Genomic DNA, 25,235 nt, shown 5'->3' on the forward strand with positions numbered 1-25,235 from the left:
CTATATATATATAGCTAACATGCCAATAATAGTTATGACGACTTGCAGTGTAGGCAATTTTCTGATTTTACGAAAACCCTGCACTATTTCAAATTTCATAGAATCACTGCACAATTTACGATTCCATCAAAACATTGAAATTCAGAAAGTAGACGAATATTGGTATCTCATTCTCGGAACAACTTGTATATTTGCCTATGCGCTGCCTGTGGGACTGCATTGATGGTGCGGTTTCTGTATTTATTCACCTACCCGCTTAAATTTATGATTTTGTTAAACTTTAGAGGAATGTGTAATGTCCATATAAACTAAGTGGAGTCAGGACATCAAATAACCTTATGAATAACTATCTACTTATTGTCAGGACTATTTCTGATGTCATATAAACACTGCATTTTTTCCGATTGTAAAGCCTTCACTCTTCTATGGTTATAGCTTCTATCTCACACCTCAAATTAAGCAGACAGAATTAAGAACATACATAAACCGTGTATACAAATAAAACTGAAGAATCAAAAACCACTCCATCTTCTTTCTGTTTAGCAGTTGACGGTAATTATTTTATCTCTAATGTTCTAAACGTTAAAAATAAAATGGGAAAAATGAGAAAGTTTGTGACTAGCATCATTCCGCAGATGTGAAGTGAGATGTACGCGGCACGTTCTCACTATTTTTGGACACAGTGCACTGCATGCAATAATGGCTGAATGAGGGTTCTGTATGCTCTTAATTCTGTGCACTCCACCTATTCAGGGGGATGTTAATTAAGCCTCTGAAAGCATTAGTAAAAAAGCCCGGTCTGTTGAATGAGTTCCGTTGCAAAAATTCCAGAAAAAGTTTTCAAATAAATGAGGCGTCTGCAAAAGGTTCAACTTTATTGATTAATAGTTGGCTCTAGTTGGCCGATATTTAAAACATAATATCTCGCATATTGCGATCTTGCGATTCGATTTAATTGACCAACTGCCGAATATTGTACAATTTACACATTGAAAAAAGTTTTTTTTTTTAATTTATAGTCAGTGTCCTTGTCACAAGGATTCTAGTCCGTACCATATACCTGTAAACAAAGCAACACTTTGCAGGAACACATCCTGCAACATGCCGTCCTGTGCCATTAACCTGATGCGAAGGTGTTTAGCCTCATGCGCCTGTAATTACACCGGCAGCCATGCCCTTGATACCGGAATAAAGCATTGCAATCATGCTGTTTGGCGGAAAAAATAAACATGGCACTTCCCCGGACGAGATTTGCTACAAAAAGAATCTACCATTTCGATGCCTCACGGTTTCATGGAAGAATGGTGGGTTGAAACAAAATCTAATGATTTCAAAAATTTAAACAAGAATGTCGTTTGAAAAATCAACCCATATGAAATCGTGGTGAGTTAGCTATTAATAAATCAGAATGTTCCGCGGTATTTATAGAATACAATCAAACATAGTATAGTAATTAGAAATGTCATAAGCGACCGTAAACGATCAAAATTACAAAGGAACAATGTGCTCCGAAGATTCCCCAATGATTGAGGAGGCGAAGTTAATGAAATTTCCAATTTCATCGCATAAAATAACAATTCAATTTAAAATCACACCAGATGTTCACGAGCGAATAACTTGCGACTAAAATGAACCCTAAATCTTACTCGGCTGGTTAGTCCCGCCAAAAAGGTTCATTCTCTAACCTTACAGCATTTCTCTCAACGCTGACTCAGTGGCGAAATAAAACTAGCTTAACTTTTTTGACGAGACTTTAAAACCACTACTACATCTCAGTAATACCTTTTCCGCAAATCCTTAACAGATGTTGATGAGGCCTTTCTAGACCGTAGCAGGAGAGCTTTTTGCGCCAGAGCTCGTGCGGGAAGTACTACCGCTATGCTTTTTTCTGCCGCCATTGGCCAGTTTGTTGGCCATTAATTTGAACACTTTTAATTAAACTTTTCATTTTAGTTGAGTTACTAGCTTTCATGTTTGTCAATGGATATAAGAGCTGATTCTTTAAGAAGCTTATAAAGAAAATTATACAAGAACCTTTGTTATAACAAGTCAGCCCGTTATTTGTAGTTCAGAAAATATATTGCATTATAATCAGTCAACAAACTTAATAAAAGCAAGAAATAAAGAAAGATAAAAGTCAATGTGCTCTCATTGAAATTGTCTGCGTCTGCTCGAAATATCGCTCGCGAAAAGTAGTTAACAAGTGTTCTGTGTCCTTTACATAATGCCAGCTATCTTTTCGACAATCTTCATCAAGATAGGTGCAGCTGTTGAGAGGAACATAGGTTACAAAACAAATAAACAAACAAAAAATCACACAGACATTTTTGGGTATTAGTACCGGTTTCCTCTAAGAGTAGGTAAAAACAGGTTGATAAGTAAATATAAGAAATACATACCTTTTTTACATCTTGTGTAATGTTGATTTAAGTTAGACTCATGACAAGGATTAGTTTTGTATGAGAATACGGTAACTTTTAATATTTTAATAACGAAAAATATATTTTTTTAAGGCGAACTCAATGACATCTCTCAAACTGATTCGTAGAATAACATGCCAAGTACATATTGAATTTGCATTGGATTCTATTCGGAGGTGTTCCGACTTCAGTTTTATACAATTTACACTACGATGGAGTAGGTTTCTGAATAAGAAACACGTGTGGTGAGAGAAACGGAATTACATAGCTATTTTGGTTCTGCACGATTGGATTGTGTCTCAGCTTGAGAATTGTAAGACTTTGTTTGCTTATCTTCTTTTAAACATTTTAATGTCGTGCAAATGCACTATGCTGCTGAAGCTTGCTTGTTTTTTTATAAAGGTACAATTAATATATTTGTTTTATTAATATAACCTAAAATAAACTATGTAAAACTAATTATAATCTAAAACGTCTTCGAAACCTCTGCAGCGAGGCAGAGTTCCTAAGATGCTGGCAGCATTGCCTCTTTGGATGGCCAAAGTAATTCGTTGGCCAAGGTAACTGCCTGCTTTAGGATAACCGGTAGACTCGATAACGCTTATCGATAATTCTTTGAAAAGAGCTCGTGCCTCCGGACCCCACGGTCACAAAGGTGACGAGGTGGCCTGGATGCAGCTAGGATATCGACACAAGTTGCATCCCACACAAGTGACCTTCCCAGCCTCCAAGGAATGAGCGTCAGCCAGTGTTGTTATTTTAAGTGCACACATAATTTTTGTTAGTGCTTTTATCAAATAAAATCGTGGTGACGCTCGTGGAACGAATAAAAAATAAATGCGGATTATGTACTTAGCACGCAATTCCAGATTTGAAACATCCGTTGGTTTCGGATCACCTTGTGATACGCAATGATAGCCATTGTTGATAATATGAGTCATATATATACCATCATCAATAGCCTGTAAAGGCTATAACAGTCCATTCATAGACTAAAGGCCTCTCCCAAATGGAATGTTTACGGACACACGGGTTGATGATCGCAGTAGATGGTGGTAGTAGTAGCACAGAGGAAGCTGCTTGCCGTTCTCCGTTACATTCCCTTAGTAGCTTCATACAATTCCCGAAGAAAGAGCAGAGATGATGACAGATGTATTCTCATCTACTGATACCACACGATACTGCTATCCCCATACTTCAAAACTCCATACTAATATTATAAACGCGAAAGTCTGTGTGTTTGTTACCTTTGTCCGGCTCAACCACTGCGCTATTCTTGATTTAATTTTGCACTTATTTACTATAATTTTTTTAATAAAGCAGCCTGACGAGTCCAAAAAAATGCTTTTGTTTTCTAACAGGTAAGTCTGTAATAGTGTCTTATGGTTAAACGTATAATATTAAAAAACAACATTAACTTTTCCCACCAAGGAAAAGAAGAACAGGTCCATTATCCAGTTCTCAGAAGATTGTCACCAACTTTAAATGAGATAAGGCAGTAGACAGTAGGCATGTACAAAAAACTTCATTTCTGCACTATCTAAATTGGCTTAGATATTTTGACGAACATTATAGTTATAAAAATGGGTGAATTGATGACAAGGATTTTAGGATGGCAATTGAAAATTTAATTATATCAAACGTACGCCCAAAGAGCTATGTGATTGGTATAATAAATTATACCACTTTTTATTTTTTTTAAAGTATTTTGTATCAAATTGACAGCAAAAACATTGATTAGTTTACATTTCTGTTGCCTTTATTAAATAATTTAGTGTAGACCTACACATCTTTATATATATAATTCTTCTGTGCGTGTGTATGTCACTGAACTCCTCCTTAACGGCTGGACTGATTTGAATGAATTTTTTTGTATGCGTTTGGGTGGCATCCTGGATGGTTTAGATTCACAAATCTGCCCGAAAGATGGCGCTGCAGTCGGTATCTAGGTTATTTACCTATACTGCAACTAAACGGCTGATTTATTCAGGTACGAGTCTGATTTGATAAACTCTTTCAGTGTTGGATAGCTGATCTATCGAGGAAGGCTATAGAGTATATACCATCACGCTAAGACTAAAAGGAGCATAGGACCAATGAAGAATGTTTCAAAATCGGTCACTTAGCTTACGCCACGTGCGCTGCGTAAACGGTTAAAGTTTCGATAAAATCACGCATAAAAAAGTTTCTCTCTTTATAAGTTCTAAAAAAGCCTGGTACAGGCGACAGCAAGTCTATCTTTTAAGGTTGACTTTTACGCGGACGACGTCGCGAGGACTAGTATTATATAAAATAAAAACGTCGTAAGTCGCGGATATTTGGCAGTGAAACATTTCTATTTCTGGTCCAATATTATCCTTTAATACCGAGATATTATTATGATTTATTCACTCATAGGAATCCTCCTTTCATCAATGCAAAGCGATCGGTCAAGCGTTTATTATAACCGACTCCAGCTTTGACATTTATTTACGTAACTGTTCGGCTCGCACATTGATATACTAAAAGTGAGTTCTATGTATTGTATATTTTAATAAATACTTCCCTTAAATTAATGAAAATAAACACTACCATGAGTCATTTTGTTATTAGCATTGAGGTGACAATGATGATAGGTACCTTACATTGGTCTAATATTTTTCTAAGTGTTAACTTTGAAAAATAGTGATTGACTAGTGATAGTAGAAAGTTTACATCACATGTAATATTCTGTTAATATATGCTATATATAACATGACCGCTATAACTTGAATGCCTTCTACTAGATAATGGTGTTAAGTTTTATCAATCGTACAATTTTTTTTATATTCTTCAATCCCCGAATGCTAAATCGTTTGATGGAATGTCGTAACCAATATTATGCAGAGAATAGAGCAATAAATAATGTTCTTAGGTTACCCTAAGCACTTTATTTATTGCTCTTAGATGTTACCTAATTTTGACACATGTGTGATGTATTTGTGTGTGTGTATACATGAACCCCAATTTAGAAATAATTTTTTGTCGAATTGAATCATTGAGTGTCAAACTTGGATATCCCATTAATTAAGGTATATACTGCGAAGGTCTTTAAAACGTTTCTCAGACATGTCAGATTCTCAGTCTTCAAATCATGTATCTTTGCATGTTTGTTATCAATGGGTCCGGCATAAATTTCTATAAAATGAAACATAAACAGTTCGCATTTCGCGCTATAAAGAGAAACATCAAAGAGGTAGTTCAAGGAAACCCCAGCTTAACACTGGCGTTCAAAATGTTCTTTTTTACCGGTTTCCTTTGCCAATTGCTCGCGCGATTAATTGAAAAAACCGATAAAGTGCGAAAGACGACGGGCTGAGGATTCCGTACACATTTTTATCGATGGAAACAACTTTAAAACATTAAAACAAATATAGCGTTTTTTTCAAATGAAACTTCTTTTGTATAATTGTTATTTAAATAAAACGAAACTGCATCACGATAAAGAAACAAATACATTAATGTATAAGAGAGAATGAGATAGGACATACTACACATTTTGTTTCCTATTTTAGTTCATCATATGAAGTTATATAGTTTTTAAGCTTAGTAATGAAAAAAACGTTATGTTTATCCTTATGATACTCTAGGTATATCGATCTCAATCTCCCTCTCTGTTGAGAAGTTTCACTTCTGCCGTGTGATAAAATTGCGCACGATATTTTTTTTAATATTTAGACTTGCTTGGGTGCCATTACACCTGATGAATAATGGTTTTGCAGCCTAAAGACATCACCAAAATGGCTAGAAGATTCAACAATTCACTTTTAAAAGTACGCAAATGTTTGGGAAAAGAAACCCGGGATGGAATTCCAGATCTTAGTGGTATGTATGTAGTATATGTTCATCCAAAGTTACTTGTTTAGAAGATAGCATATATGAGCTAATTCAGGTTAATTAGTGTGCTAAACTATGCATTTCTTTACATAAAACCATGCCACAGAAAATGTAATATCACGAATTTATTAGAATGTCAACTCACCAAAGCCTTTGAGTGCAAAATGGTATTACGCATTGAACTTCTAGACTGGAAAGGTGCCGACTGGTCTTAAGTAGGTACCTTTTCATCAATTTGATAAGGTTTCTTTATAAGAAAGCTTGTGCACTGCCTACGTCCGATAATTTTTATAAAATATAGATCGAGAAGTTATGTAAGAGTTTGTTCGCAACCTTGTGCTCATTTATATTTATTGAATGCATGAATTCATGCGGTGATTTTTCGCTCCGATTTTAAAACTTATTCTACGTTCGTATGTTTGTTATGATATATATAAATATATAGGTATTTATATATACATATATCATATATTTGTATGTATAAATATTTATACATATATACGCTTCTATGTTTCGTTACGACAACACAAGTTATGTCGTAGAGCTTTAAGTAATAAATATTTAAACTAACATACTTTCGCATATTATATATTCATTTACATAACAGTTTCCCAATTCGTCTTCCTGGCTACATTTTTAACATAAATTAATAAAAAAAATTTTTTTATTTTCTTACTACGATTATAGTTTAAGGATTTCAGTGTTTATAGTTTATTTACTTCGGGTAATAATACGCTTCAAAATAAATGACCGGATTACGAAAACTAGGATTTAGGTCACACAAACATAAATACTGTAATAGTACTACAGTTATTCTGTAGTATAATATCTCGAATTCAGATCGAGAGTAGTGCACAAGTTATATACGGCTTTTTCTTGCAATTCAGCCCGCAGAACCCTATAAATAAATGAAGCACTAATAGTCACATTATGATAAGTTGAATAGCGTTAAATGAACTGCCATTCTGCAAAGTAGGTCGTAGGCTTCGTCGGGAAGTCGCTTAATTGTGAAGCTGAGGCTGCGACCGTTAGGACTGCACCAATTTTAGCTTCATTGTTTCGATAATTGCTCGGGGGAAATCTGGTGAGTTCAACGTGCCAACGTTTTGTTACTCCTCTCGGTATCGGTAGGTATTCCTCGTTTTGTTGGCTTTCAACTTTTGCCCAATACGTATTTTATATTGAATGCAGTTTCTTATTTTAAGTAATGCTAGTTTTCCCGGGGGACTAGAACCTGTCTACCGATTCGTTCTTTCGTTCGTGCTCAGCATAATAGGAAGATTTTTTTTATTCGCTCCAAAATATTTTAACATTACTTCTGATCAAACAAAGGTCACCTAATTGGCCACAGCTGTCTCTACGGATGTAACCTCAGTACTCACAACTTGACGAACTATCAAATAACTTAAAACTATAATATTTTATTATAAACTACTAGAATACAAATTAAATCTACTTCTTCTTCTGCCGTCTTTTTACGAAAGTTGGCAGTCGAGCAGGTTGTCTGATGAGCCGAAACAAACCTCAGTTGAAACGATGTAGGTAACGATGGATTTCTATGACTTAGTTATTTCGAATCATCGGTGAATCAAACTGTAGTATTTAAGTTGCTTCTTTATTAAATCTTATCTGTGTTGTTTACAATGAGCCTGGCACGTCCTCCAGAATTATAGTTCCCAAAAAATAAACATAAAAAAAAAACAAAAATAAACGTTACAAACGTTGTACCTTCTGTTATTGATAAATAATTGAGCCTTAAAAACTTTAAGCTGACGACGGATTTTCATAATTCTGTTCTGATCCTTCCAGCCGGATCTCTTATCGAGGTAGCCCTCGTAAAGGGCTACCTTTACTTTTAACACCGCTGCTCTAAATAATGATTTTGTGCTCTTTCCAAACCATTATCGTAGATTTTGAGCCATGATATTCTTCTACGGCCAGGTCTCTTCTGCCTGCAATTTTCATACTTTTGGTGTTCCACATAAAATGTCCTAAATATTCTAATTTTCTTCTTTTAATTCTGCCGCCAAGCAAAAACAATATACCTAATGTTTTCTCCTTCTTCTTCTTTGTCGTAACACTCTTGAGTGGTCGTGGTCATCGCGGTTTTGTCGTGCTAAAATGTAAATTTTCAACTTTGATTTGCCCACCTTTATTTAACATGGCGGTTCGTTTTAACCATTATTGTAACATATTAGTGCCAATAACCGCGGCTTAACGTGTTCTTCGAGACAAACCGCTAATTTCAACACCCGGCCGGTACTGACTATTTATCCAAAAAAATCTTCCATAACCTAACTAACCTCGTCAATTCCATGACTTCATAATTCGTAGTTGAACATGCCGACTACTGGGCAGTGAGGTTCATTTATTACAGTTAGCTCAAAACTTTTATCGCTAAGAAACCAGTATCGTTAGTCATTGTCACTAAAGTCTCCTTACCGTTCCGAGATTACTGTTACAAGATTCAAATGAGTAGACGCACTATCGGGACTTCCACATTAAGAAAGAAAAGGCGATAAATTGTGTCTATTATAATATCTTGCAGTGATCTTTTGACGTTAAGGTTGCCACATTTATCCCTATATATTAGTTTGCTACCTATGTTCCAGATGTTCCAGATCTAACGATCGATCGATCGATCGAAGAAGTGATAAATTGTGCCTTTCCTATGCCTATATCTTGCATGATATTATGAAAAAAAAACTGTGACAATGTGTTAACATTGTAAAGTTACAATGAATAATTGTTAAGTGACTATTAACAATTATTCATTGTGAGGTCAACGTCTTCTGAGGATGCGAAGCGAAACGTGCGTAGAGGGTACATTGCCGAAGATCTGTTTGGTGTGCAGTATAAGGATTGAAGAAATTATAAATTACACCATACAGATTCTCCTGCTTTTCGCGGAGTACAGTAAATTAAGCTTAATTTTCAAAATCCTACATTGATGTTTGTCCGTATGTTTGCTTCATTCATTCCTATCCATATTAATATTATGGATGCGAAATTATATCTGTTTGTATTATGTTTAAATACACGATGTTTTTTTTTTCAATTTTTATTCACTTTAGTGGACACCAAAAAAAATGGTTTGCAAAAAAATGCTAAAGCATTCTTAACCGACAAAATTCGAAAGTGGCGAGAAAAACGAGTGGGGGTGTGGCCAAAGAATTTTAGAAAATAGACAAAAAATAATAATATGACAGACAGAAACGAATAATGTTTCTTTATTAGTTTTCTTTTTTTATTTGGATTAAACTCTACAGCGATCTTAATAAAATTGAATACATTGTAGAATCCTTGCATCATGTGGATGGACACAGAATTTTTAACTTGGTAAAGCAATGGAGAACTATTCCAGTGGGATTAAAACTTTTGTTAAACAAAAGTTTTAATCCTGTATATTGCACGGTTTTTGAGCTTGATTACTAACCAAAATTTTGCATAGATATTGTTTGATTTGATTTCCAATTACCCATACAAACGCGTGCGAAGGTCGCGGGCGTAAGCTGGCAGTATTAAATAAAACTTGAATTAAGCTGCGTGTAAAAAAACTTCTGTTTTGCTTAAAGGTTGTATAACATACATCCATTTAAATTAAAATTCAAATATATTTTATTAATCTAAACCTATCACACTCACTTATGAATCGTTCATACAGATATGTTGCCATTATTGTGAGAAGTAAGGAGGGCCAAACGCTCCCTGGTCTAAGAACAAACTTAGCCGGGTTTTTTTTTTGCTATCACCATTCAATACATGAAACCGTAAAAAATTACACTCCTATTTTGGTAAAGTCATTTAAGGAGTTTATAAAGCTGAATAATATAACAGTTGCAAGTGGTGGGCAATTTTCTCAACCCTATAAATTCATTACCCTTTATAAATTTCGTTTGACGAAACGTCACAGTAGATTTAACTCGAACAGATTAGAACACCCACGTACCTACTTTATCAATAATCCATTATGAAAACGCAAACAATAAGGTGCTATCAGAAGTCTGGGTATCTTAGTCCGGAATGATGAATAGCTAAGAAGGTACATTAGAAAATGTCAATAAATAAAAAGTAAATATCTAGATGGTATCGCGGTCTGCCCGGTGGAAACTTGAGATAGAGTTATGGTGCCGGTTAGTACAATTGCAATGAAAAGTTTTAATTAAATAATTAAAGGTTTGAAAAAAACGAAATCGACTTCTTTAATAGCGGTATGTACCTACACTTAGGGTTGAAGGATAATGTGGCATCGGTTCTCAGCTCCTATTTAAATGTTAATAAATAAATAAATAAATATACTACGACAATACACACATCGCCACCTAGCCCTAAAGTAAGCGTAGCTTGTGTTATGGGTTGGTACTAATTGGATACTAACAAACCTTTGTGATAAAAAAAAGTAAGAGTTAGACTTGCACACGAAATGCTCCGCACCAAGACACATTATAATACATAGAATAGTATATAAAAATAAAGATCGACCACAGAGCACATTTGTATGGGACACGTTATTTGAAAATAACAACTCTACGTATTATGATTACCGAGATACAGCCAACTGATAGACATACGGACAGACGGTCAGTGGAAGCTTAGTAATAGGGAAACCTAAAATTTCCACGGATTTGTAACTTATACATCCATGTTTTTATTTTACGTTGACGCACAAAAACGCGAGCACTTTAAGTAATAGTAACGTTTAAGTATATATAAACTAATACTCTAGATTTTATTACTCGACGCATTGAACCTAACGGGTTCATCAGTACGTTGAAATCCAATTATTATTATTTATGTTAACTTTTGTCCTCTCTCTACATTGTTACTTTCTATTATCTCATGTAATAAACTATGTCTGAACCTTTAAATTATAGTGACATTTCTCACCCAAAAAAAATATGTAGGGAAGAAGTTTCACTTATATTACCATAACTTATTTATTTAGAACTCCTACTTACTTTTCCAAGCCGTTATAAAAATTCTACGTATTTAAATTTTAATCAAGTATTCCTGGAAATCTATAATTAAGAGTCTGTTATTTAGGAGTTTAAGATTAAAGCCATTCGCATAAAACCGTTTAATAACAATATTGTATTGAATATAAAAAAAATATTATGTATACAGCAACTTTGTTTGCATTGACTTGGTTTTCAGTTAGTCAACCGAAAAGGTAACAGACAAAAAATATATTCAAATTTATAATATTAGGATGTAATATTATGTTTATACGTATGTAAGGAAATACTTTATTGTACAATACAGAAAATTGCATCATCACTTATCATCAGGTTAAATTGCATATAAAAAAAACATATTATATTTTACGAAAATGAATAAATAACTCAATTTCATAAGTGCATACTCTTATTAATATCTTTGACACTCAAAACATATTTTTCAATTTTTTACATCTGTATGGCTAGATACACACATTTAACTTAAGTTTAAATTTTGTTGGCGAGTGTACTTCTGATATAGGCTATTAAATACGTGATAAACAACAATATCTCATTGATAATTAAAAAAAATGATGCGTCCAAAGTAATGAAGCGTATGCAGCCCGGACCGGTAGCTGGCGAGATAAGTAGCGTTCACTTAATGATGCTTCGATTTACCGGTATTTTTGTTTTGTTTATAAAAGAACTATAAACGGATGCGCTTACTTATATCGCCGATCGCGATAATTTTGGATCGGAAATGGTGGAGTAGTTTTTTCTTAATACAGTTTGTTTTTGGACCTCGATGTCGCAGCTATGTATTATGTTGTAGGTCCGGGGTTCGCTTCCCAGCAAGGGTAATTTTATAATTTCTAAATTTCCTCTGGTGTGGTCTGATTGGAGGCTTCGGCTGAAGCTAGTTACCAACCTACCGACAAAGACTTGCCGCTAAGCGATAAAGCGTTCCGGTACGATGTCGCGTAGAAACCGATTGGGGGTATGGGTTTAATATACACATCATCACTTACCACCAGGTGAGAATGCAGTCAAGGACGAACTTGTAGTGGAATATAAAAAAAGACAAAATAACACATTTATATTGACAACCTGGCGCAATTCTAAGCGCTGTGGTTTAGTACCTAAGTAAGAGATTCGATCCGCTGATTTTTCTTTAAAGATAATTTTTCCATTTAAAAGGGATATGCTGCCAGCTTTTAGGAACTATGTCTCTTTCCGGTGGTTCCGTAAACATTATACATTTAATTTGGTTTCATATAGATTATTTTTGTTTATAAATACATTTTGATGGTATTATTGACATCATCAGTTAAACCGATTGATGTCATTGGAATTTTGACGGCCGATTGGCGCAGTTTGCAGCGACCCTGCTTTCTGAGCCCAAGGCCGTGGGTTCGATTCCCACTACTGAAAAGTGTTTGTGGGATGAGCATGAATGGTTTTCAGTGTCTGGGTGTTTATATGTATTTTCTAAGTATTTATGTATATTATTCATAAAAATATTCATCAGGCATCTTAGTACCCATAACACAAGCTAAGCTTACTTTGGGGCTAGATGGCGATGTGTGTATTGTCGTAGTATATTTATTTATTTTATTATTTACATAGGCCTTTTGTAGAGAGATCCAAAATCCACGGTCCTAGGCCGCTTTTTCAAAGCGCAGCGCCTCGCTTCAGGAAGTCTGTCCACCTTTTTGAAGGCCTACCTACATTGCTTATACTGACATACATATACACATAATGTTACTACACGTAGTATATTAAAACTCCTCCTCCTCCAGTTGTGCTCCTTCATGACTTTCTTCTTCCCGATATTAAGCCCTGTCTTTCTATCGCCAGCAACTTGGAGAGCATCCTAGACGGTTGTGTCGGGTGAGCAGCGAATCTGTTCAGGTCTGGTATTAAAAACTAAATCAGACTAAATTTAGAGCTTGGAATTTCGTGGAGTGGATTGGAGATGAGTGGAGTGGAGTGGAGTTGTATATAAAAATACTCGCCAATTTCTTGATTTTTTTTGTTTTGATTCAGTTTCGTTTTTAATTATTGTTATATAATAGTGTATATGGGACATAGTTACCTAATAAAAATTATTATTAATTATCTTACGATAATCAAGTGCGTTTCCAAGATAAAATGTATTCAGAGTAAGTCCAATCCTTATCAAAGTGCAAACGGCGGTGATAAAAAATTACTGTGACAGTAACCAAAGATACGGAAAACTCAACAGATTACAAAACTGGTCCATCCTTTGCAACCGGCTAATTAAGCGGGCCTGAAACAAACGTAAAAAATACATAAAAAGAAGATTTTATGATAAATAAAAACATCCGTTTACACAGTTAATAATTAGAGGGGAAAAGATTACGGAGCATTTCGTCTGCTATTCCTTTTGTTAAGAAAAATTAAGACGCGAAGATGTCCAATCTCGTCTTACAAAAAAAAGTTTGCGGCTTCATTTTCTTGGTTGAAGTATTTTTATATTTTAATGGAACATCGTCCATCAAAAAAAAAATATGCACTAGCCAAACCTGCAACTTCTCACGGGTGTAGTATTTTCATGTAATATCGTATATAATACAAATCGGTAATGTCATAAGTCAATGTGTCTGTGTGAAAGGCGGTAGTGTTCTGTGACATGGATGTTCTATCATGTGACGGGACTCTATGTGTGATATTTTCAAGTTATAAGATGTCCTCGGCGCAACAGTGAGCGCTGTGAATTTAAAAGGGGGGGCCCGGGTTCGATTCCCGGCAGTGACCCTTTTTATTTGGGAATTTAAAATTTCAGAATTTTATCTGGTCTGTTGGGAGGCTTCGGCTTCACTTAGTAAGGGCGCGAAGGAAGTACAAACATACAAAAACACTCGTATTTATAAGATTACTTACTAATCTTACTCAAGTAGGTATTATGTAAAGACGTCTCTTTTGAAACTTTCTTACGACCCTCAGGATAAGAAATGCTCTACAATAATTGTTACGAAGCATTTCAAAGAATTTCATTTGAAAGGAGAATTTGCTTCTACAGGATATTTTTGAATGAAGTTTATACAGGTTTCTTGAAAAAAAACATTTAAATTAAAACCACATTTTATTATTAATTATTTTCTATGTTTTTTTCTTTTACACCTTTGGTTGCCTGGAAGATATCGCTATGTAGCGATAAGGCCTCCAAATTGTACTCTCTTGCTTTTATCTCCATAACTATTTTTTCTATTTTTTATATATATGTATTATATTTATATATATTAGTGTAATTTTATAAGTTAATTATTTCACCACCTACCTATTTTGTATGTTTTTTTTTCTTCTACACCTTTCGTTGTCTGGAAGCTATCGATATGTAGCGATTAGGCCACCAAATTGTACTCTCTTGCTTTTATCTCCATTACTATTTTTTTCTTTGGTCTACAATAAAAGTGTATTCATTCATTAATTAAAAAATATGCCTAATGAACTCACATGCTGGAAGCGGGCTTTTTTCTTTATTTGCTAATGTTACTTTTTTCTAAATTTTACCCTTTCATTTCCCTACTATGGATACTTTTTATTGACAACTACTGTCAAAAAACTTTTAGATGCATCTCCTACTTGTATGACGAGGGTCCCAGGTCCCAGGTTTGATCCTCGATAGGGGCAAATTTATAATATCCCCACTGACAAGACGTGCCGCCAAACGATTTAGCTTTCCGACCGATAAGGTTTGTTAATTTAATATAACTGCCATAAATTATATCTTAGACTGCCTCAACATTCATCACTTACCACTAAGTGTGATTGCAGTCAAGAGCTAACTGGAATTTCGAGAATACAAGAGCATACCAATTAAAACAAACTGTGAACAATAAGAGAACGCTTTAAACTGTATAACTGTTATAGCGCTCTGGTAAAGTTTGTTGTAGACTCTATAACCAATAAAGAGCTTTTATAGCATTTAAACATATATTGCTAACTCTTCGTGCTAGTTGGTTTCCTTTTAGGTTCTCACACAACTTTTTTATTATTTTTTTGACGTGACAACGTCTTATAATTCGATGGAGCCGGCTGCACGCACGAAAAAACATGACGTATGCGGCGTTACCTCGCTCTGAGGCGTTCCATTTAAGGCTTGATGTGCAAGCGAGAACGCGGAACGACCGACAAAGAGGCACAGTCGGCCTTCGCGTTCAACATCTGTCTCTCTGCTACTTGTTTGAGCGATGCGTCCGCGTGGACAACTTCTATACAATAATACATTTACATATTTTCGGCAAGGATGAAGTGCAGTGAAAAGTGAATGTGGTGTCAATTGTTTTTAGCAAAGATAATATCTATCAAACAAATAAAATTAAAATTTTCTTTTGAAAAATGCAACCGTTCCATCAGTATTTTCTTACGACGTTGTCGGCTTACTGACGATAGTTGAACGCAACTATCGTCAGTAAGCCGACTTTACAGACAACCAATTTATTTTATTATTTACGATAGGCGAGCGCTTGATGACAATCATGCCTGGTAAAAAGCAATGATGACGTTTAAGTTGGAGCACGCTTGCCTAGAAAAAGGCTGTTCACTCTTGCCTTGAAGGTACTCAAGTTATACGTGGCAGTAAAAGATATGCTGTGAAATAGATGTCTCATAACGCTTAAAGTTTAAAGTGAATTGATTACAACATTTTTATATTATAAATTTACCGAATTACAAGGAGTAGGAAAAGGATAGCATTAATATATAGATATAAAATTTACCGAATTACAAGGAGTAGGAAAAGCATAGCATTAATAAAATCAATCTGTCATCTAAAGATTTTGGATTACAGGGCACGGGTCTCCTCTCAGAATGAGGTGGGTTCAGTCTAATACGCTGGTCAAGTGCGATTTGGTAGACCTAACACAATTTTGAGAAATCGTGAGAAAACTTTCATACCTGAGAGAAAGCTATGGCGAACACTCAGGAATGAAGGTTTTCTCACGATGTCTTCCTCGACCATTGAAGCAAGTGATATTTTAAATTTCTTAATTTTTTTTGTAACTGGTTATGTTTTTTTCTGTAACAAATTAGACCCTGACTGGTAGTAAGTGATGATGCAGACTAAGATGGCAGCGGACTAACCTGTTATAGGTTTGGATGTTATGTTACGTTAATAGGTTTTCAAAGAATCGGATTGAAGCAGGCGTTACTTTGCGAAAATCCATAACATATGTTCAGAATTCCGCAATTGTTCCAAACAATTATTAATTTTAAAGTCGACATCTGAAGAGGATGCTCCGGTTTCGGAGCGAAACGTGCGTAGAGGGTACATTGCCGCAGATCTGTTTGGTGAGGAGTATAAGGATTGAAGAAATTATAAATTACACCATACAGATTCTCCTGCTGTTCGCGGAGTATAGCAAATTAAGCTTAATTTTCATAATATTTCCAAGAACCTGAAACAATAAAGAATAATAACAGAGTTGGTATAAAAATTATTTGTATCGTTCTCGGTATTCATATAGAGGAGTACTTGTATATTGTATATTGATAATTGATTACATATTTGTAATTTTGTATCAATATCAGTCTTAAATTTTATTCTTATTTTAATAATGTGGATTGACTTGGGATAGTATTATAAAAGTAAGTAGAAATTAGTGTACTTACACATATATATTTTTTGCATGCCATCTAAGGCTGATTGTTTATATTTTGTGTACCAACAATGTAAAACCAATCTGCAAATAAACGATTTGAATTTGAATATATAATCTAGCTATTTAAAATGAACACATTTCCAAAAACTCATAAGAATAACAACAAAACGTGTAACATAAAACTAACGACCCAGTCAAATTGAACCTAACAATTCGTATGAACTCACTTTTATAGATGACTCGTAGCCTTATCGAATAAAAATCTCGATATGAAGAATGTCCCTACCTACCCCTACGCGGCACGTCGTTAAGATGTTATCCCTTCAACGAGGAGTAATCTGTACGTCGTTGGGACTACTACAATGGTGGGGTCGGATAATGGGCAAGTTTTTATAGTATTTTATTACTTTAACCCTCTGGAGACGTGACAGATCGATGCTGTGACTAAAATGAAGTGTTCTGTGACATGGATGTTCTATCATGTGACGGAACTTTATGTGTGATGTTTTCTAAGTTCGTGAGTCATAACTCCGGACGGGCCCAAACTTATGAGGCATATAAACTAAATTTTAAGTAAGTGGATTGTATGTACAGTGGTAAGTATTCAAATAGTTCAAAGAGGCCTGCCCAATTTTAAATAAATTTAAAACGAGCTCCTGTTTGGTCCGCACTGTATTTGCTTTGTCCCGTTGTTGATCAGTTTTTTTTTATCAGGATAAAATAATACATTTACATCTATATCCAGGATACAAGCTGATCCCAATTTTGCCATGATCAATTTAGCTGAGAGGCCGTACATTGGGCAAAGGATTGCTACAAACAGACATCTTTACGAATACTACTTTATAATTTTATTTAGACGTACGAATACGTCTAAATAAAATTTCCGGTAAGATATTATAAATACGCTATGGACATACACTATATTATGTAATAAAAAAGTAGGTCAATATTCGCAGGGAGTTTTTAGTATCCTTTTTTTTCATATTAATATCGAGCCTTTACCGCCGAATTAACGTAACCGACAAATCAAAAAAATCTAAAAGGAGGTTTAAAGAATATTTAAATTAAGCTTATTTTGGAGAAACATGGATTTGTCGGTTACGCTAATTCGGCAGTAAAGGCTTGATGTTATGTGCTATTAGCATAAGTATTTTGACGGTGTTGCAATATATACGCATATTTTAGATAGATATTTATATTATAGTATATCGCTTCAGTGAATGTTATTATAGTAATATTTATGCTCCTACAATGTTTAAATCTAATGTCTGATATAAAACTTGGGTAAGATAAGTGGCGTGCACTTCATAGAAGCACAAAAGCACTGCCTACCCTAAAATTTGTGTATAACTCATAAAGGGGAAGGATTTTCCCATTTTATGCAATTTTCCTTCTTCATGCATACCCTGGTCAAAAACCCTAGCACGCCACTGGGTAAGATGCAAGATGGTTAAAACTACATTCTGATATTTGTCAGAATTTTATTTCTTAAAACCTGAATCAATTATTGAGAATATTACACCTAAAAGTTAATTTCTGAATCTGACAGAACTATGTTAAAACCCGGGATCTTTTGCTTTTAAGTACCGTTACGCCAGAGAAGTCAAGGTAGAAAGCTACCAACTGTTTATAAATTGAATTCAAATTAAATGCAAGATAATCTTAATTTTTATCGCATGAAATTTATTAGCGCGATTTTTCACGTGATATCGAAATGACCGTACATTTTTAGTTACTTGAAGTTTATTACATCCTGTAAATTTACAGTGTAATCGTTAAAAGTTTGGACTGAGTTTATCTATTATCATTATATACACTTGTTTTAAGTATCTATTGCACGAGAGACATTTCGTCAATGAAATAAGCTCCCCGGTAAATACAGGGGATTAGGAAAATTGCCAAAACCTAATATACTTTAATTGTATGAGTATTGCGGGAAGTATTGCGGGTTACGTATCAGTCCGTGAGTCCGTCTGTCCATCAATGGGCTGTAGGTATCTCATGATCCGTAATAGGTAGTGAATTGAAATTGACGCAAACTGTGTCTTGCAACAGTAACAACAACTCCTCTGAAACAAAAATAAATTAAAATCAGACACAAAAGGTCCCCAAACAAGCAACGTGTTTTTTATGATAATTCCCCGATCAAATATTATATAGTGGTTTGTTTTGCACTGTGGTACAGAACCCACAATGTACGAAACCAACACACACATAGCGGGGATTTTCAAAACCTACAGGAACAGTTACCGAATGCTTACCTATCTACTATAAAAAGTATTATGTTCGTCTTCAAAATGTGTATTATCTCAGTTCCATATTTAACATATATTTTTTTAACGTGACAAGGTTTATAATTCGATGGAGCCGGCTGCACGCACGAAAAAACATACGCGGCGTTACCTCGCTCTGAGGCGTTCCATTCAAGGCTTGAAGTGCAAGCGAGAGCGCGGAACGAGCGACAAAGAGGCACAGTCGGCCTCCGCGTTCGACATCTGTCTCTCTCCTACTTGATTGAGCGATGCGTGGACAGCTTCTATACAATAATACATTTACATGTTTTCGGCAAGGATGAAGTGCAGTGAAAAGTGAATGTGGTGTCAATTGTTTATAGCAACGATAATATCTATCAAACAAATAAAATTAAAATTTTCTTTTGAAAAATGCAACCATTCCATCAGTATTTTCTTACGACGTTGTCACGTTCAACTATCGTCAGTAAGCCGACTTTACAGACAATCAGTTTTTAAACTGGTAGAATAACGTACATGTCCATTACTCTACTAGTCAAGCCCTTTCATTTGATACCTATATTGAAGTTATGAAAAACGTTTCATCCGCTATTTTGTATCAATGGGCAAATTAGACCAATTCCCAAAAGAACACTACTGACTAATTCACCTTTCAAACATAATAAACAATATCAATATTGGTTCATCCGTTCAGGAAATACGATTCCGCAGACAGACACACACACACGCACACACACACACACATACAGAGACTTGCACATTCAAACAGACGCACATACACATCAAACTTATAACAACCGATCGTTTTTGCGACGAGAGTTAAAAATAGACTCACTTTAATATTAGTCTATCAAAAAATTCCTACGTCATAGTTCAGTGCTTCACAGGCATCCATGCAGTCAATACACCTCAGTTCATTAACAAATCATTAATCGTACAAAATCACCATAGCAGGCATAACAGTATGTAAACGGTGAGCACGACTCTTCATATCCAAACTAGATAACCTTCTCATATACCACACACAGTGCAATCGAATACCAAAATCCTTATACACATAAAAACAGAGACTATTTTTATACAACGCATTTTTGTGTAGCTCGTTGTACTTAGAATATGGCCGTAGCTAATTTAGGTAGCATTGTGCACCTCACAAGAGGCGTCTGAATAAGATTATCATAGAACCCGTTGGGAGTCGTTGGTCATAAATCATAACCCATAAAACGTATCTGACAATGACCTCTTTCTTTCATGACGCTTCCTAAATATTGGGACCCTCAATCAAATATGAATCTTATGCAAATGTAGGGAGGTTTAGATTTGAATGATGTACGTGTATAATTTTGTGACGAGCCGAACGCGGATCGTTAAAATGACAACCAAACTTAATATTCCGTCTGATCGGTACAATTGTATGTATTGTGTTTACCGAAGATTTTAGAAAGCAAAAAAATGTTTTTTTTTTGGTAGGACATCCCATCCCATCAATCAATATGGATGCTGAATTATTTACGGATAATCTAGGTTTGACCCGTGGATGATATATATGTTATTTATACATCGGATATATAGGATATTCGCTGGAGAGAATTATTGGCTTAGTAGCAAAATTATATTCAGAATACATATAGGTTTTATTTAACTCCGTTATTGGCTGTAATATAAAGTAATAATCACTTTCGAGACTTCATAGTAATACATACGATGCCTGTGAATTCGTCCGTGTGGTTGTGGAATTTTCGATGTCCGGTGGAATTTAAGGTTTTTCCTTAGGCTAAACTACCATGTGCTCGTCTACAGTATGCTGTCTATCTGTGCTGCTTTACTGAATTTTATAGTCATACAATTCTAATGTAGAATTTTAAAAGCCCTTGAGAGAAATAATTACAATATATATAAATATATAATATATACACATACAAAATACTTATGAAGTTGAATTTCATAGGCATTCCATACAGATCAGTTCACCTTTTCACCCACTTTTAATCGTTTCTCATTACAACGTATTTATTTCATATTTGTGCACCCTTAGAAAATAAGTTACTTTTATTAAAACTACAGATTTTTGTTCTTCGCGATTAAAGTTTAGCATTATCTCTTAGTTTGCTAGTCAATTAGTATTTTATACAATATAAAAATATACATACTATAAAAATATATGTAGATAAAAATATTCATCAGCCATCTCAGTACCCATAACACAAGCTACGCTTACTTTGGGGCTAGATGGCGATGTGTGTATAGTCGTAGTATATTTATTTATTTATTTAAGGTATAAATAAATAAATACTTATAATATACAGATAAACCACCAGACACTGACAAACATTCATGTTCATCACACAAACATTGCCCAGTTGTGGGTATCGAACCCTTGGATTCAGAAAGCAGGGTCGCTGCCCACTGCGCCACTCGGCCGTCAAATGATCTATAATCGAGCTTCATTATATTGAATCGTGAAAAACTAGTTGTAGTGAAACCCCTTTCTTTCGATCCCGAAGTCTAGATAATCTAGATAATCTAGATAATCTAGATAATCTAGATAATCTAGATAATCTAGATAATGTAGATAATCTAGATAATCTCTAGGCTATCACTTTCGGGGGACAAAGCTCGAACTTTTGATTTCGAGAATTTATGTACATTTAAGAGAATTAAATATCACTTGCTTGCTTAAGAACAACATAATGCCGGAATGCCTGAAAGCTTTTCATAATGTTCTCAAAAATATGTGGCCAGCACGGCTAGCATGGGAAGGAGACAATTATATCCCAGTATACAAAATCTTCTCCCACTGCTTTATCAACTCTCAGACAAATAATATATGTGTAATAATAAACGGGATTAAGTTAACGGGTTGTTGGATCAAGGGTCGGATACAGAAGGCAGTAGTCCTTGAAACGGTGCGTATTGTGAGGAGGTTCCTCACTCTGGAGCCCTGATCGCCGGTTGCTTGGGCATTCAAAAGCCCCGCAAGCGGAGGGTGGATGTTTTTTTTTTAATTTTTAATATTTTATTTTTAATTAAAAGAATTGGGAAAATGATTGAAATGATAGAAAAAAATTCTCTCAAAAAAAACGGGATTAAACTTCTCCTATTCCATGTTCCAGTGATTTAGCAATAGACACTAGACAATGGATATAATCTTGGGATATATTTTTTATCTCCTGCCCGTGCTAGCCCTGCAGGTGCAGATTGGTGGAATCAACACTTGGTCAGCGTGCTACGGTTTTAACCTCTTTTAATCTAGCAGGAGATTAAAAGAGGTTTAGACCGGTTGATAATCATGTAAACTATATCGGCATGCAAGTTTGTATGGGAAAAAAATTGTTATCAGAAGTGAATTGTTATAGTGGGCAACCGCTAGTGAATAAATAAATATGGCATAATATTTAAGGCTAGCATTAGTAAAGTTACAATAGAGTTACGTGAATAATATAATGACGTTGCAGTACATAATAGACAAAACACGAGCCAACATAGATGGTCGATAACATATCCTTACAAAATACTGCAATTTACTGATGTCCCGACTAAATTGGAGTCTCAGTTATTGTGGCCAGGGGAATTAGATCTGCCGTATTCAAAACACCGCACTATTGAGACCTCGGGAAGGGAACTGGATCTGATAAGGCAGATCGACGATAGGGCCTTTTTCTTTGCGCGACACCTTTGTCCTAACAAAGGGGCTGTGCGGTTGAACTGTGGCATGTGAATGGGCTTGCAATAACGTCCTGGTGCCAGGGCTGTCAACTACCACGTTTATATTACATCAATAGCTCAATTTTGTTATACCGACACTTAAATTATGAATACTGTTATTTGTAGAATTGTTATACATAGAACTATAAATTTTGAGAGAATTTGAGAGAATTATTATGGGCATATCAATTCCCAAGCTGTGAAATTTGGCTTCTCTCGTCGATGCTCTACACAAACGTTGAAATCGCTAGTTTAATGTGTGTGTCTAGTGTGTGTTTTTGATATTGTGCTTATGTTTTTTTGTGTGCAAAAAAACCCTAAAAGAACAAAAATTGAATCTTTAGTGACGAATAATGGGGCTATGATAATGAACTGGGATTATTATATATTTAACGTATAAAATTCCTGACACGTTAAAATGGTATTTTGGTACAAATGCAAATCAGACATGTGACAGCCCTGCCTGACCTAAAGCTCCGATCCCGCGAGATCGGTCGCAGATATACGCGTTCTTCAGAGATTTATTAATCTTTCACTGGAACAATGGGTTTACGGTAGGCACCTGGTAGTTTTTACACATAATATGTGTGCGAGAGTATTCAGTTTTTTGCGGTTAGAGGGTTGGGATCGTCTGTTACCCAACTATCATGAAGAGATTACAATAAGAGTTAAAACGCTATTTGAGTTATGTAATAGATCGTGTTCAGTTTCTAGTATATGTTTGTGCCCTTATGATCATCCTCAGATAATAAATGTGTCGGGTGTGTTCTTGACGTTATGTTTTAAATCTTATTCATGCAAGCTTAATTTACTTTAATCTGTAACAACAAGACAAAACTACGTAGGGTTTAACAGAAATATGGTACATGCAACGTGTTTTATTTTTCTGTTCCTGACCATTTTCCCGTACCTACTTGATTGGCATGAGCCGTCCGTTGTTCATGTGGCATGCAACGTGTTTTATAAAATCATAAAATTTTGGAAGTTACGTCTTGTCTAGAAAGAGCTTTTTTTGACTAATCAAGATAATTCTAATCACCAATGGATGATATCCACTGCAAAAGTTTAAGGTAAAAACAAAATATTTTTTAATCTAAGTCGTTCACTTTTGACAGAGTTGTCTTGGTTGACGATGATGCATTTTCTCAGGCTTATGCAGCCTCCGCGATGCGTCTGCACTTGTTGCGGTCTTCAGCGTTTCGGGAGCCTTAAATAATCCCGAAAGATTAACAATAGACCATTCTAAACTTTGTACTTCTATACACAATTGTTTTTCCTCGTGCAATAACTTAGCTGGAATTGGTTACAAAATAGTAACCAAAATACTATAAAGAAAATGAAATTTAGTTAAAGGTGTTTATGAAGCATTCTATATCGAGGATCCACGACGCGGCGCGAAGACAGTATCAATCGGTATCTGTTTTCATTTTTCTTAATGCAGAATATCATGTATTATTTTTTTAGCACTGATGAATATAGCTTAGAATTACTGTAAAATATGAGTACTTATTATTTATAATGGATGTTTGAAAAACCGCACTTAATCTTATAAATTATATGTACTCTAAACTTTTGATAACGATGAAATTTAGTATCCCTACAATTCAGGAATTAAATACTTCAGTAAAATTTGTAAATAGTAATGTTATTTTCTGTGTAAATCAACATAACTTTAATTTATAATTACTACTTAAATTTCTTACATACATTAAAACGTCAAGTTGATAGTTAAACAACGTTTTATTGCCCACAATATAATTATTATTCAGTGCCTCATCTGCAGAGATAGCTGATGCTGTAAAATGCTACGTTTCTAATTAATGATATACTTCTAAGAAGGTCAGAGAGTTTGTTCATAGCCCTCACTCCAGTGATCAGGTTACTCGTTTAATTTGTCTAGATCATGTGATGAACGTGTTAACACAGATTAAAGAGAAAAAATAGACGGGTTACTTCATAGAAATTTTACCCTGTCAGTATATAGAAATAGGTAACTCGAACTGAAATTGGGCAACATTTGGCACACCGTAGGTATTAATTTTAGGTAAATTTTGACACTTATACCATTACCATAATAGAATTAATACCACTAAATTGCAACAATGTTACCCAAATTAGCAAACTGTGGCCTGTTACATGCATTATTTGGCGTCCGCTGGTATATCTATTTAACTCATAAAGCAAAGTCATAACACACAGAAACAAAATTTGCAAACCAAATTTATAGCTATTATCTAAGTATAATAGTTAAGTCATAATAGCAGTTATTTTTTTTTTAGTTTAAAACAATTCCTAGTATAAAAATAATATAATAGGTATGGTATAGGCCGAATAGGTAATAGTTCTTATTCAAATACGTATTTAATTGACTTGAAATTTGAAATTTGCTAGGTACATAGCTGTTACATTCTTCCTGATATTCGCACGGAATCGAAAGTA

The sequence above is a fragment of the Pararge aegeria genome, chromosome 15 (assembly GCF_905163445.1).
Source record: "Pararge aegeria chromosome 15, ilParAegt1.1, whole genome shotgun sequence".
NCBI classification, from domain to species: Eukaryota; Metazoa; Arthropoda; class Insecta; order Lepidoptera; family Nymphalidae; genus Pararge; species Pararge aegeria.